The 17,051-nt window shown below is 37.3% G+C and overlaps 1 protein-coding gene across 4 annotated transcripts in view; it reads left to right on the top strand.

Moving 5' to 3' along the window:
• Positions 1 to 17,051, top strand: part of src (v-src avian sarcoma (Schmidt-Ruppin A-2) viral oncogene homolog) — a 45,853-nt gene that overhangs the window by 2,077 nt on the left and 26,725 nt on the right. The window contains exon 2 of one of the 4 annotated variants that reach the window (XM_026920577.3): positions 1,028 to 1,127. The exons of the other annotated variants lie outside the window; for them this stretch is intronic. The gene's annotated coding sequence lies outside the window, so the exon portion shown is untranslated. The remainder of the gene's footprint in view (positions 1 to 1,027; positions 1,128 to 17,051) is intronic. 4 annotated transcript variants of the gene reach the window in all.

Raw genomic sequence — 17,051 nt, 5'->3', positions numbered from 1 at the left:
TACTAGTCCGACACAGAGTATAGCCTACTATTCTTATACAGAGTATACTATTCTGATACAGAATATAGCCTACTATTCTGACACAGAGTATACTATTCTAATACAGAGTATAGCCTACTATTCTGACACAGAGTACTCTTCTGACACAGAGTACTCTTCTGACACAGAGTGTACTATTCTGATACAGAGTATAGCCTACTATTCTGACACAGAGTATACTATTCTGATACACAGTATACATTTACATTTACCTTTATGGGATTTGGCAGACACCAATATACTATACTATACAATATACCAATATACTACTCTGACACAGTGTATACTACTCTGACACAGTGTATACTATCCTGACACAGTGTAAACTATCCTGACACAGAGTATACTATTTTGACACAGTGTATCCTATTCTGACACAGTGTATACTATCCTGACACAGAGTGCTATTTACAGTAGTAGCCTACTTTAGTATGTGGTTTAGGATGTAGGCTATACCTACACCTGTACTTTGTATAGCTTTTTAAACAAGGTTTTCAGTGACTTCATTCAAAAACTCAGCAGACATTAAACATTAGCTACCTACCAAATGACTTCATTCCTCTTTTTTTTTTTTTTTGACTCATTGTGAAAAAAGGAATTTAGTCTCAATGAAACTACAGTGTTCAGGAATCACTTAGCATCCATAATGAGAGTTCAGAATCAAATGTAAATGTGTATTTTACAATAAAAGACCAATATGCATTCTCAATCCTGATTATTTCTACTTCCTGAACAATAGTATGGCTGGTGGGTTTTTAAAAACCCTCATTAATGAAGAAGCAACTTCTCTTCTGCACTGTCATGTGCTCAGGATTATGCTCCCACTCCAAATGACTCAAAACATCCTCAAAATAAACACAGTATTTTCCTTGGGATTTTTTTTTTAGCTCAGTTTTGCTTACGAATCAGACCCAGGAACATTTACAGACTTTTATGACTACAGAGCAAAAAGCTATTTAATAAGGAAGACTTACTCCGACTCTTACAGACTGAAAAGCCTCCGAACCCGTCTTCAGAGGGACCTTCACATTTTTTTTTTATCTAAGGAAACCTGTCTTTATACCCTACAAGGGCTAAACTGCCATAGAGTAAGTCATACCTTTTATTTGTTTCAATAAATACCTGTCTTTGTTTCTCTTCAATGGTTAAATCAATTGATTAGCAAAATCAAAACTAATGCCAAATGTAATAAACTTGATGGAGAGAGAGAGAGAGGCTGGTAAGGCAACGACTGCTTATAGCTGCTATAACTTGTCTCGCAGACATGCTACAACATTAAATGTAACTATAAACAGATAAAACGTAGAATGTGGTGGTCTTTACTTTAAAAAATTGTTAGTGTTGGAAAAGTACTGTGTTACAAGAAGAATAAGACGCTTCAGCAACTAAACCAGAAGCTCCCAAAGATTCAGTTCTGTTCTGTTTTTGTTTTAAAGAAATATTCCTTCCAATGTGAATGTGTGTGTGTGTGTGTATATATGTATGTATGTATGTGTATATATATATATACATATACTGTGTGTATATATATATATATACTGGAATGTGTGTGTGTGTGTGTGTGTGTGTGTGTGTGTGTGTGTGTATATATGAACTGCCATACTGTGAATTTGTCATACTATTTTGTGTCTATGGGAGATCCCTTGAAAGATTAATGTAGAAATTTGCAACAGAGGGTTTCCCTTCCAGAAAAGGCTCAAAAAACCCATTAGGATGAATGTTAACCATCTGAAGAACCCTCGAGGAGCCATTTTTTCTAACAGTGTTGTTGATATTGAGAGTAGATGATGTGCACTCATCCTCATGCACTTTCTGTGAATGTATTGGGATGCTAATGGTCTTACTCCCTTGCCTGCTGAAAAGTCCAGCTTGGCTGCGAAAACACAAGGAAACCATCTTCGGCAGTTAGTAAGTTATTTTCCAGTGTACTTATTCCTGACTAAATTGTTCAATAATTGTTTGAGATTTTCTGATTGCCTTACCGTTGTATTATTTTCTTAAAAGTAACTTATCTGTAATGTAGCATCAGTAGTTGTAATTCAGAGACTGTTTTCTTTTTACCTGGACTTACCGGCATGGTCTCTCTGAGGTTGGCCTGTGTTTTAGCAGCTGGTAGCTGGGTTTTTCAGCAGGGTTGTAAAGAATGAGCACAGATGTGTGTCATATCTGTCCTCTTATCACATAACATGCAACCCTTTAAAAGTAAACCACTCAAGTTCAGCATACTTTAGAAAGAGTTTAAGTAAAAAGGATATTTGATGATTAAAATGCATTGTTTCTAATCTACATTTTTTTTTAAACCTATTACAGAATGAAAGCTATGCCATATTGCCACAGGCATCTTTCTTTTCCGGCACATTGACCACTCGTGGAAACCACTTATATGTGTTTTTGAAACTAAATTAATGGTCCTTCATTAGCCCTTTTTATCACTCCAGTATAGACCTTTGGAAAAGGGAGCGAAGAGCCAATTAAGTGAGCTTACTGCCTCTTGGAATTCTGTGAATGCCTCAGAGTGAAAGCTATGCACTTTTACGCCAGCCTCGAATGAGATCACTGGAAAATCAGCTCTTGAAGGCAAGATTCCTGTTAATTTGGGAGCATGCCAATTTAGGAGCCTTTGTCTGAAATACACTGAAACTCTCTGTCCATGGATACACTAGGCCACCCCATCAATGGCTCTGCTGTTTCCCCAAATTTGTTGGATATCTGGCAAGTGGATAAAAGTGGCTTCATCTTTAGATGTGTATGAGGGAGATCATGAAAGGAAACAAGAGCCTCAAGTCCTACTGGGAACTTGAGATGAGTTTATTAAACAGACTCTGTGACCAAATGAACTAAAGGCTCAAAACTTGTAGAGCATGGAGCTGTTTACTTTGTTCATTAACAAAGTTATCTTGCATTTTGTGTAGTTGTAGATCTTCAACACATAACTGCGCATTACGTGAGGGTAGTGCTATTGCCATTGTGGTGAAAATGTAGATTGGCCTATGTTTCCATATAATTTTCAAGGGAAAGTAGTCAGTGACAGAGAAATTTATAGTGGTGCATGAGTTGTATAAGTCACTATTTTTGGCTCTAAACTAGAGTCAGAGTTATTGCCAGTGTAGGTGACCTCAGACAGGGAAATGTGGTGGTTTTATTTTTTTATTCATAATAAAAAGGGTAAAATTTAAAAGTCTGAACCTCTTAATGCTCTTAATATCCTGATAAACTGCTTTATTGGTTGTTTTATATACTTCAAAAAACTTCTGCATTCTTATGCAAACATTACTTGTTTATTAAGAACAATTTGATCAGTAGATTTTCAGATGAAGGCCCTATTTTAATTTCTTTTTGCTGTTATTATGCATTTTCAGTTATTTTCCGTGATAAATTTTCCATTATCAGTTATCAGTACCAAATTATTATTTCACAGGTTTCCCATTCCTTTTAGGAAATCATTTCCTAGGACATTTATCATCACTTGTACACAGTTACTGATTTAACGTCAGTCATCTTAGAATGAGTCACATCTGCCCACATGTTTCAAGATTACAGTAGGTTTGTTACGGTGTCATGGTTAGTCACGATGTATGATTGGATGGTTACCTCACCACTGACTTTTGCAAATTACCGATTAAATTGCATTTCCATCTATAACCGTCTACCTGATCTTTACTCCAGTTCCTTACTCCAGTGGTTCTTATTTATTTTGTGTCTGGCTGTGACTCCCCAAAAAAATTCACAACCCCCTCCCTCTAGACTCACCTTAAATCATACTACAGCCTCCTTCACTTCACTATTGCTGCTTTGCTGACTGGAAGCAAATGAAACTACTGTGGTATATGCAGCGCTTTTTTTTTGTCTTTCAGCTTATCTATCTATCTATCTATCTATCTATCTGTATGTATGTGTATATATGTATGTATATATATATATATATATATATATATATATATATATATATATAAATATATACATACATACATACATACATACACTCACTGTCCATTTTAATAGGAACAGCTGTACACCTGCACATTTATGCAGTTGTCTAATCAGCTAATCATGTGGCAGCAGCGCAATGCATAAAATCATGCAGATAGAGGCTAAGAGCTTCAGTTATTGTTCACATCGAACATCAGAATGAAGAAAAAGTGTGATCTCTGTGACTTTGATCATGGCATGGATGTTGGTACCAAAAGGGCTGGTTTGAGTACTTCAGAAACTGCTGATCTCCTGGGAATTTTACATGCAACAGTCTCTAGAGTTTAAACACAATGGTGCGAACATTGAGTGAGTGACAGTTCTGTGGGTGGAAATGCCTTGTTGATAAGAGAGGTCAGGGGAAAATGGCTAGATTGGTTCAAGCTGCCCGGAAGGTTATAGTAACTCTTTATAATTGTGGTGAGCAGGACAGTATCTCAGCATGCACAAAACATCGAACCTTGAGGTGGATGGGCTACAGCAGAAGACCACATTGGGTTCCACTCCTGTCAGCCAAGAACAGGAATCTGAGGCTATCTGAGGCTATCATGGGCGCAGGCTCACCCAAACTGCAGCCTGTTCATCACTTGAAAATTGGGTGTCAGAAGACCAGGTTGGAATGCGCAAAGAAATACGGAGATGATCCACAAAAGTTCTGGAACCGAGATTAACCTCTACCAAAGTGATGGAAAGGCCAGATTGTGGAGAAAGAAAAGATCTGCTCATGATCCAAAACATATGAGCTCATGGATCAAGCACGGTGGAGGTAGTGTCATGGCTTGTTTTTGGAACGGGCTCACTAATCTTTATTGATGATGTAACTCATGATGGTAGCAGCAGAATGAATTCAGAAGTCTACAGAAACATTCTGTTGGACAATTTACAGAGAAATGCGTCCAACCAACACATCAAAAGGGAAAATGAAGGGAAAAATGTGGAAGATTTTAGACGGGCCAATCAATCACCAGACCTTAACCCATTGGGCATGCGTTTCACCTCATGAAGAGGAGACTGAAATCCCGCAGAACAAACAATAACTAAAAGAAACTGCGGTACAAGCCTGGAAAAGCATCACAAAAGAAGAATGCAACAGTTTGATGTTGTCAGTGGGTCACTGTCAATGGCTTGATGCAGCTATTGCAAGCAAGGGATATGCAACCAAATATTAAGTGTTATTTACTTTAAGACTATCTGTTCCAATACTTTTGATCACGTACAAATTGGGTGGTCTGCCATCAAAGGTGCAATGATCCAAGGTATTTAACACGTCTAGATGTAAATATCAGGAAATGAAAGCTGAAATTCTGATCTATCATCTCATATTCATCTTTTGATCTCGAACCCCAAATGTCTTCAGTATACGTATGTGTATATGTTTAATAATGACGCCCACATTTTGTATCGTCACAGCTCTGGTTTTGTCAGTTGTCTCTGAATGACATCTTCTCTGACTACAAAATGAACACCTTGTACGTGAGTCCCTGATGTGCCCAAACAGAGCCTTTAACTATCACAAGAGGCATGTAGTGCTCTAATCCATGAACCATGCATTTCAAAAGCATTTTAAACCACTAGGAGAGAGATTCTTCAGTCCAAATCAGTCCTCAGTTCCAAAGAGCTTGTGTATTTTGTGGTGCACACAGTTCACTCCTGGCAGTATATGTAACTGCCTCATCATTTTCTGTCACACTGGCCCACTTATGGTCCTAATTAGCTCAGTGAGATTTTCAAGGACACAGCTAACTGGGAAAATGCCACCAGTTTTTGTGGCAGAGCTAGCTTTTAGAGCTTGGGAAGGAGGGCAGTGCTAGCTCAATACCAGTGACTGGAGGGATTTTGACTGCTGGGCCCTTGAGCAAGTGTATTCAGTTAGCTTAATCTGAGAGCGAAGCTAGAACAAAGCTGAGCAAATGACGTGTAAATCAAACAGCCAATTTTCCCACTGAGGTGCATTATTTAATTTGTGTGTTAATTGTGTTAGCTTCAGAAACATTTACATTGTGACTACTACCATTTCTCAATAGAACTAATCAGACACGCCCACAAGAGACAAACTTCAAGCGACACGATCGACTTGTCAGTTGGTAGAGTAAACATCGTTGTCTTTTCAGGATAAGAAATTGTTTTAATTAATTAAAATAAAAAAAAGTTTCAAGAGGTGAGAAAGAGGTGAGAAGGACGATGTGGCTAACCACCCAGAGATCTGATACCCTGCATGTATACACATGTTCGGGCCATTAGAATGGAAGATGTGATGTGAGAGTTCATGGCGAGGAACACAGAGTGACTCTGTCCTCGCAGAGTTAGGTTCACTTCCTGTCAGCTCGGGAGAAGAGAGAAGCCACAGAAGCTGTACATCTCTTCTCAATTCCTCCTCTGTTCTCTCCTTTCTTTCTCCTCAGATTTTTTCCCCACTTCTCCTGCACTTGGGTGACATAAAAAAGGAGCAAGCTGAGATTTAGTGTGACAGAAACCTTTTTTTTTTCCCTTGTTGTATAAGTATAGATATCTAGCTCCCTGAAGAAGTCCTTGTGCACTAAGAGGTCCTTAGGACTTGTGGCTTCTTCCTCATATGATATCAAATAACTTGTAATAAATTCACAGTTAAACGGTTTAACTCATGTTTTTATACATTGTTTTGTCTAAAAGGGCTTGGGTGTTAGATTAGCTCAATGTCAAGGCCATATTGTTATGGAGAGCCAGTTAGTGTATTCACTTCTTTGGAATTCATGATTGATGATGACAGTGTGTGTGTGTGTGTGTGTGTGTGTGTGTGTGTGAGACTGGGGGCCAATTTATAGTCTTATTATTTTTTCAATGTAGAATATGTATGGGCTGAAATTCTAGACCAGACACTTGCTGCTCTAAACTAGTAAATGAATAGGTTAGGAAATATTCGTTTTCAGTAAATACCTCTCATTTCCATTTGTAGCTGTTTAGGCTAGAGTTTTGGTGGATAAAAACTAGTGTATGTAAATGACTTCTATTTTATAAATGTCATATCTTGTTTGCCAAAACCCATGAGAAGCTGATGATTCTGGAGCAAGACGTTAATTGAATAGAAGCTAAATATAACACTATCATTCTTCATAATTCAGTTTCTGACTTTTGTCCACTGTTAAACATGCATCATTTCTCAAAATTCACCTTCTTCATTTTTTATCGAACATCATCAGAAACGGTCATTATTATGTCATACTGTTATAGTTCTAAGCTTAGCTCCAGATGAAGCTACGGTCTTTACGTGATTTGCATTGGGGGTAAAATTCTGCATTCAGCTGCATTCATTCCGTCGCATTCATTGTTGTGGCTACAGAGTAGAGGTTTGAGTGATTGTTTATGTATATTTTCATATCCGTCAGAACTAGTTTCTAAAGTTTCTCTAGTTTCTAGTTTCTAGTATCTCTAGTTTCTTGTTGTGAGACCACTTTCAGTCTATTTGTCCTCTCAGAGCTTCAAGCTTTAATGCCTCATACACTAGTTAGGTCCTTCTCATTTCATAATCCTATTAATATTAATTGTATTATTAATATAAACCAGTGCATTTGTCATGTTTTTTTTTACTCTCTCCATGGATTTCCAGCTTTTCGGTATAAACAGGAATTCAGAAAATGACCATGTAGCACTGGAGAGGCCTTTTTTTATATTAAATAATTGTGTATTGTACTAAATTGTGCACATGATTTACATAAACTTGGCCATGAAATACAAAATCAAGGTCACAAAAACATACACACAAATTAGTTTATTCATGCTGTCAATCAATTTTTATCTAGGGTTCTCTAATTCATAAAATTGTGCCCATGTTTTGGTTAATTTGTCTCCTGTAGAAATAATATACCCAATCAGTGCTCTGGTAGCAGTCCTTCTAACAACAAAATTATTATCATTATATAGTATATTACACGACAGCACTGCTGAATTAGATTCACATTGACTTGATTAGATTTGACCTGAATTAGATTGGTCAGAACGTGTTGATTAATTTTCTATAACAGCAGCTTTGACAGTAGTGTGGCTGTAATCATAAGTTTATCATAGGTTTATATTCATGCACTAGTCAAATCATAAGTTTATATTCATGCACTAGTTTTAATGCATTTAGGTTCCTATAGTAACAATGTATACTCATTGATATGGTAAGCTTTTTATAAGGAGATGTTTATTTAACATTTATGCTAGTAGTCTCTAGTATCAGCACTTTGTAACAATCAGTAAGTTTTCTGGCACTGGAAATTCTTCAAGACAGTGGAGCTTGCACTTTCCAGTTTCACAGAAACATGAGAGTCTGCATATTTTTGTATTATTAACTTATTAAAAGAAAGGCTTATCAGTTTCTAGCTGCTATAATGTAGGTGATAACATGAACTAACTCTAATCTCATACCACTATAAATGGATAAAAATTACAATTAAAGATTTTAATCATTGGCAAATTGCTGTGGTATAAACGGAATAAAACACTTCAGGGTATGCTGTTATTGGAAACACACCACCATGTCATTGACACCTATGACAGCATGTCCCATAATGGTTTATTCCTTACTTATATAATTTTACTGAAGATAATAAAATAAGGCAAAGTATCCTAATATTTTGTTTATCTAGATATCTAGCTAGTCTGTGTAAATGTAGAGTGAAACAGAATGTTCATTCAACAGAACTAGTGCTAAAAAAATTTCATAATAGCATTTTAACAGTATTTAAAAGTATGTAATGAAATAGTTAGACAAGGCATGTATCCAGTTGTGGGTGAAAAGTCTGTAAACCAAAATGCAAATGCCTGTGTCTTAGTGTAAATAGTGTTATATGAATATTAAAGTATAATTAGAACAGCACCAATAAAACACATTTTGAAATGACAGGAATCTGATATTAGGAACATTATTTAAAAATATCTAACTTTCATGCTCCAAGGGCACCGTAACATGGCTGACTCTAGCTGGGGGTTTTCACATTACTGTACGTAAATATTGTGACAATAAAGGCTGTCTTTAGTATGTCAACCTGAACCAAGTATTCCAGTGAATGAAGTCAACAAAACGGCATAAAACGGGTGCATGAACAACTTAATATAGTTCTCAATGTATACAGGTTGAAGTAATACCAACATGACATGTCTGACATCAAAGTGACTGGGGCAGAACAGTCCGAATGTTCTCCATATATCACTTCCAAAAGTGAGTTCCAAAAAGTCTCTAAAATTCTTCTTTTTTTCTTCTAACATTACCAAAAATCCAAAACTGAACTAGTACTAGGCAATGTGGTGATGTGCAGCATATTGTATATAATAATAAATGAATGTCATAAAAATCCAATAGCTACACCCCCTTTTTTTTTTTTTTTTTTTTTGCTTCAAAGCTTCAAGCAGTATAAACAAATGTGTATTGTCCATGGAACCATTAGATTTATTGTGTGAGAGAGAATGTGCTAGCAGAACCATGAATTTGGAGGAAGTCATTTGTATATTGAAATATCAGCCAGAACAATGATGGAAATCAGAACTCTGCTTTTGTCGCCAGCCTACACACTGGTATGGAAATCTAGAGGGTGTGAGTCAGTTTGATGACTATGTGTGACACCGTACATTACAAGGGACAACCTTGTGATTTGGGTGTTTGGCTGCTGGCTCCTGCTTGATGGCTGACCTTTATGCTGATACACCATTTGTGTTGTACTTCGGTTTGAATGCCATGACTGATTACTCCAATGTCAGGAGGAGGATTTGTGTCACTGTGTGTGCTCGTCATTTTGCTGTTGATTTTGACTCAACAAGTTCCTTGCATGTTGACACAACCTACAAAGTCATAATAAAGTTACGACCAGTAGTTCTGGCTGTCCTCTTTACCCAAACTTGCCTTTGTACAGGTTTACAAATGTGAGCCTGATAAATAAATGTTCCTAGCACAAGTATAGCCTACATAAATGTTATGTGCATGTAACCTAATTATTCTGCCTTAACTTGCATGGACAGGAAACTTACAGCTAGCATTTATAGTAAAGGTCAGTGCGGTCAGTTTGCACTGATTAAATTATGAGTATTTCAAGGAACTTTCACCTAGTTCATAATAATCTTACGTACTATTCAGACGGGATAAGATTTCCGTAAATCTCTGGTAAGTAATGTTGCCGGAGGACATGTGTAGTAATTAAGATTGATTCGCAAAGGATAAGTGATCTCTGTATAAATCACAGAGATAGAACTGTCTTCATGATGTGCTCGTAATTGTCATGCTAAAAAAATATTATCCACTTTATATTACATTAAGATTTACAGACACTGCAATTTAATACAAACTGATTGTTTTGACAGTAAGAAGTTATAAGTTATAAGAGGTTATAAGAAGTTGTTTTAGGGCTTGTGAGCCTGTGCAAGTTGTTCTTGATCAGTAGTAGGTCACATCACCATTAACTTGTCTGGAGGCTGTAAGCTAAAGCCCTCTGGAAGTGTCACTTCTCTTAGAAATCCTTTTAAATATATTTTATTGTCTTGCATTTTAAACTCTGGTTTTGTTTTGGTTTTGGTGGGACACCACAGAAAAAAAACTGCTTTCTTGTTACTAATATGTTAGCTGAAATACGTTAAAATACACTTCAAACAGGAAGCAAGGAAAACTATTTCAGATATTTGACCTTGCAGTGACCTTGACCCTGTTTGGATCAATTCCAAAATCTAATCATTTCATCTGCTGGTTACAGTGACAATTCAATGTAAATCCTGCAAACATTCAAGCACTCGTTCTTGAGATAGCATGCTCACGAACGCTTATCTGATGGATAAAGGCTCGTACGCATGCACAACCCGAAAACGTAATGCCTCCTCCACCTAGTGGCAGAGGCATGAAGAAGAGCAAAACCTCTTTTCCTAGAGGATATAACTGAATCTTCTGGATTGAAGGAAAGAAATGGAAACAATTCAGATGGGACTTATACTACATGGGTCATTTATAGAAGGTAAAATATGGCGTAATCTTTCCAGATGCATGCACTCACAGTCAGTAAAATATTACTGACTTGACAGATCCAGACAGGACTAAAATTCTAGATTCACACAGGTAATAATTACATTACCCCACCACCCCACGTAACACTAGTCCAATCCTGATAGGACTTTAGATGGAACATGTATCATATTCCCTGCAGCATAGATAACAAATACAGCAACATACATATTCCTTATGAATCAGGCCACTTTGATTCATAAGGAAGGAGCAGATTACTCATGGGACTTTTTTTTTTTTTTTTTAGAGTGTAATGCGTACAACATGTATACACTTCACTGTAATTATACCAAATTCTCTTTTCCTCTGCCAGTCAGTCATAATCATAATTATTACAGATGTCCTCTGGTAATTAAAGACACGATAACACTACCGTATTATTTAGCATAAGTTGATTTAAGTGTTTTGCATCCCTATCATACTGTTCTGGTTTGCACACATCTATAACTGTCTTGAACATTGATACCATAAGCACTTTGGCCTGTATTCAGAGATGAGTTACACACATAGTCAGGACTTGATACGGAAATTGCAGACATTGGTATTCAGGCAACTATGGACTTCAGCACTACATGGACAGTTGCACAGGATTTGTATGAGGTGCAGTTTGCTGAAAAAGAGCGGCATGTCTCAGGTACATGGGATTACAACCTCGGACTTAATACTGCTCCTTGTTCAATCCGACATCGCACATGACAGTTTAATGTAGCCACAACATACATTGATTAAACAATTTTTTGGGGCTGTAAATGCAAAAATTATGGAATGCTATTTGAGGCCTATATTAAATACTTAAATATGACACTGTTAATTAGTCAGGCTGATAGTATTATTTCTCTTTTAAATTCAGTAAAAAGTGTTTTTTTTTAGCTGTAAATATGGCAGAGGACTGCTCGGTCAGCTTATCCTTCAAACCATGAGCATGTTTCTTTATAGGAATTCACATCACATTAACCAAAACATTGGTATTATTTTATTAATTCAGCAACTTAAAATAGCTCATTTTAAGAGCAATAAAATAGCCTACAATCCACACATGCATCTCATGGCTTTATTAAGTGGTACATACATATAACGGTTAGCGCACTATATAAAAATGAAAAGCAAATAATAGAATGTGCTGGATCACGTGCTATTTTATAAGCTGCTGATTATTGCAGATGGAAACCATTTGTTAAATTGAAGCAGTAATCTGAATGGCTGCTCAGATCAAATCTGCCCAGAAAAATGTGCATAACCTGACTCTGAATATGGAGAGCTTTCCCTGCATAAATACTGACATAACTTTTGAACTCAAGTCACCAACTCGAATATGGCCCTAAATGCCTAAAATACTGTGTATGATATTAGCCAAAGAGATGTGTCATGTCTTAGCAGGTTAAAATGAAAACTCAATACATTCTATGTTTTTGCACAATGAACTGCTCATGTGCAAATTTAATTCCAGTAGTATGAAATTAAATTTCTAAACTATACAGTGTTGCCTTGAGACTAAACACTAGCCAGCTGATTCTCACCTTGTGTGTGAACACTCATGCACTTTGGCTCAGTTCAGGATTTGGAATGATGATGTGTGAGAATGCATTAGATTGTAACCTGTTCATGTGTGTTAACACTCAGCTGTTTAGGTTCTTAATCAAATTGTAGGGTTTGTGTTTCAGTGTTTGTAGTGTGACTTAGCACACTAGCATATCAGCTGCTCTGGGTGTGTGTGTGAGTGAGTGAGATGTCCAGACTCGTCCTTTCAGTGAGCTATGCATTCCTAAGATGGGACGGGGATGAGTCACTCACCATCTCAGTCCACCTGGCACACACATACGCAGAGCTAGGCTGTAATTTTGAGGCCAGTTGGAGGTTTAGAATAGTTAAGACTAATGAAGCTGTAACACAGCTCCTGATACTTGTGTATCTAAGAGGCTATTTTATTTCATCAATAACTGTTGTCAGCTATCTTAGTTACATCTTTACTACCAACAGCATTTGTATCCCACAAAGGTAAAATGTTCTGCAGTTTGACATTTCTTGTACATTTAAGCATTTACAGCTTATAGTCCTATTTGGCTGTAATGGAATTGAGTAGTTCTTGTTTCTGTTTTGTTTTGTTTTTCCCCTCTTGCCCCTGGGAAATCTTTAAGGCCATTCAGTAATGAGTAAACTTGAAAATAGAAAAGAGGAAAACCTTAGGGTTTATCTAACACCCACACACACACTCCCCCTTCTGTTCTGTCGTTTCTCGACTCATCCCCCAAAACGCATGACCACAGATCATTGCTCGTTGAATACACCATTACCATATTTAGATGAAGGAGAAGAACAGTGGTAGTATGATTGTTTACAGATGATGGTGGTGGTAGGGATTTAAGTGTATTGCAAAGTAACAGTGCCTTCCAGTTAAAAAGGAACCAACTGCAGTATATCACTTCTCCTATAAAAATAATAATAATAATAATGGTATTAATTATGATTGACTTTCTAATTCATTTCTGAAGTACGTAAAAGTTTTGTCACATATTCGAGGATTCTCTGTTGAGCCTAAACAGCACAAGATCATTTTTCCTCCAACTCCAGACAGAAACGTGCAAAGTGAATTCACGTGTTAATTGCATTCTCGAAATAATTTACGTTGGCATGACAGAGCATGCACACAGCATGCCTTTTGTCCAGTTATTTTTGTCTTTGTAATTCATAAAATCCACATTGTGCCCATGCAGTCGCTTTCAAAGTGGAGGGTTTGGGTCTCATTTTGTTCGGTTTTTTTTTTTAAATCATCAAAAATTATGTAGATATGTGCATCAATGAACAATTATTGAAAGAGAGAATCAAGATACTAAAAATGATTTCTTTTCACACCTTTATTATTTACTTACTGCACTTGTGTTTTTTAAGATAAACCATTGATTGGAAGAAAAATACTCTTGAGAATGGGAAAAACTGACCATACATGTAAATGCTTAATGACAACTATTTGTTCTATGTCTCTGTAAAGTTTGTTTTGAGGGTTTTTTTTCTGAAGCCTTGCATTTCCACAGTTTCTCAGTATAATAGACAGTCAGCCAGCTGGTGTGGTGAGTGACTCTTTTGGTAGACATGAATCATAAGTCCACATCCCCCTTTTTTCCCCACAGTGACAGCAGGACACTCGCCAAACAAAGCACTAAAATCATGCTGGGTTCCAAGGTCCTTTAAAGGTTGCACTGAAATTATTAGCACTGTATTTACTTTGCACCATGCTGATTTCAAATTGGAAACCTGAAATGCAAAATGCAACACCAGCCTTCCAGAGTTTCCTTCTTGATTTGTGTAATAATCAAGAAAATGATGATGCTTGAATTCATCCAAAGCATACAATAGTCCACAGATACAACCAAACCTCCTTTCTATTTGACATTGTCCCAATCGTCTGCATCCATTCACTTCATTCTTGTGATGGTGTCTGTGTTGTCATTAGCTGGCTGCTATAAAACAGATGTCCTGTCACGCTGTGATGTGTACTACCCAGACATTTTCCTGTCTAGGCATGAAGTCCATTCCATAATTTATTCCAGTACATTTACCAGGATTTCAGAACTTTGAAATAGATTAAGGTTAATTCCTGATTAGGCTAAGTTCTATATTATCTTATTAATCCCTTGCCTATAATCAAACTGTGTCTTATTTATATTTGTTGAACGTCTTGCATCTTAACATTACTCAGACATTCTGGTCAAATTTTGGAATTTTGATTATTGCTGGAAAAAAAGATGACTGACAGAAAAGGAACCTACAATCTTGCAGTTATGCTGCTGATAGCAATGCAAGGCTGTTCTTGAGCTCTGAAGAGATTTCCACTCTAAGGGTAAGAAACAAGCTTGTGTCTAATGAGTGATTGAAATTTACATTCATTTGCATGCAGATGTGCTCTTGGAGGGCCAGGGACCGCTAGATGAAACATGTGGGGAAGAACAGAAAAGTATCTCCTCATGGGATTGCTATAGCAAGTGGCCCAAGTGATTTTAATAAACTCTAATTATTTCATGTGTCATTGACCCAAGTTTACGGAATAATGTCCCTGAAGAACAGCCGTTAACCACGGCCCATACCGTTTTTTCTGATTATTTCTCTCAGAAGTCATAGAAACCAAATATGAGGAGTCGGAACATGTTGCATTCTCTTTTGTTGTTTGTTTGAGAATTTTAGCATGCTGTAATTTGCATTATGGAATGCTGGCTTGTAAGTTCAAGAGCTTACAGCTGTTGACCATTCAACTTACGACTGCGTGGGGATGTTTTAAACATCCTTTGGAAAAAGAAAACACATGTAATAGAGAAAGCAACAGACTATCAGTCTTCATAATCCTACTAATGCAATGAACCATGAATGTAGGGTGCTGACCCATATCTCTCTAAGTCCTCATCACGGAGTGTTTTACTGTTATTCTACCTCGTTCTCATAAAGAACAGAAAGTGCTTGGTTTCAGGAATGCAGTGACTCGTCCATGGCAACACCCTGACCTGCTTCTGTTGGAGTAAATATTGACTCCTGCACCTCCTGTCGCAGTGATCCTTGTTGATCAAAAGGCCAAGCTTTGGGCCGTGAATACAGATAGGATTGTAGTCAGCACTGTGTAGAGGTGTTTACCTTTGGTACACCAAAAGCGGAGTGATGTTCTTTTTCTAAGATGGATGATGGAACTGTATTATGTGTCAGAATTGCTCTGCAAATCATTGGAATTTCTATTCCTTCTGATACCATATAATAGACTACTCAGAAATGAAGACAAGCCAGCTTTATTTGGGAGATTGGTTTTGGTATTATGCCTTTCCTCACTCAGCCTTGGTTTAATAATTGACTAAACGGTACCTCACATTCAAATTGCAAAAGTGCTCACAGTGTGTGGGCGTTGGACAAACTAACTTTGTCAACAGTGGAGTCTTCTGTTTACAGTGCTTTGTGTATAGGTGCTGTTAGAAAGAGTGTAGATGAAGCAGGATCATGTTGCATATTACTATTTGTTCTGCTTTTATAAAAGTCCATGCCAATGTAATTCTCTCTAAATATGCAATTCTGATGAATTCAATAACTTAAACACTTATTAGTATTTACACAATTTCCTTTTCATGTATAAATGTTTATATTGCTCATGTCATAATGTCTTTGGCTGTCAATATGCAATATATGCAATGATTGGCATATTGCTATAACCCAAGAGCTTGTATCAAAAATGTTATTTGGCGGACCACAGATGGAATGTGACTATGACAGTTGAATGCGATTAGAGAATTAAATGCTGGATAATCTTGCTAGAGCAAGCATTTGAATTAGACTGTGACTGTAATGGCATGGGATGAAAGCCGCCTACTTTCACTCATTCATTCATCTTCAGTAAGCTCTTTATGCTGGCCAATGTCCCAATGAATCCAGAGTCTATCCCAGCAACAATGAGAAAATTCACCCCGGATGCGATGCTAGTCTATCACAGGGCACCATGCACACACGCATTCACACATTCATTCACACCTAGGGGCAATTTATCATAGCTAGTCTGCCTACCTGCGTGTTTTTGGACAGTAGGAAGAAACCGGAGAACCTGGAGGAAAACTATGCGAACATGGGAAGACCATGTGAAATGCCACAGATGGTAACTCAGGTGCCCTGGAGCCATGAGGCAGAAATGCTAACCATGGAACTACCATGGTTATTGGTAGTTTTATTTCAATAAATTACAGCTAGCATACCAAGATAAAAGCTAATGCAGGAAAGTAAACCTATTCAGGATGGATGCATTCATCCAGTCTGAATCCGTACCATCAGTAAATTTTACAAACATGTCTGGAAAGATTCTGCTGTATGTTACCTTCTATAACATTACCAATAGAAATAACATAAAATAATATATATCCTCTCTGGGTCCCTGGAGGACTAGTGGTTAGGCCTTGGCGCCACACGACAGAGCACTCCCAGTGCCGGTCCCAATCCCGGATAAAATTGGGGAGGGTTGCGTCAGGAAGGGCATCCGGCGTAAAAACTGTGCCAAATCAAATATGTGGACCAATGATCCGCTGTG

The sequence above is a fragment of the Pangasianodon hypophthalmus genome, chromosome 16 (genome assembly GCF_027358585.1).
Source record: "Pangasianodon hypophthalmus isolate fPanHyp1 chromosome 16, fPanHyp1.pri, whole genome shotgun sequence".
Lineage (NCBI taxonomy): Eukaryota > Metazoa > Chordata > Actinopteri > Siluriformes > Pangasiidae > Pangasianodon > Pangasianodon hypophthalmus.
Note: the sequence above shows the minus strand (reverse complement) of the source record. Positions and strands in the feature narration are given on the sequence as shown.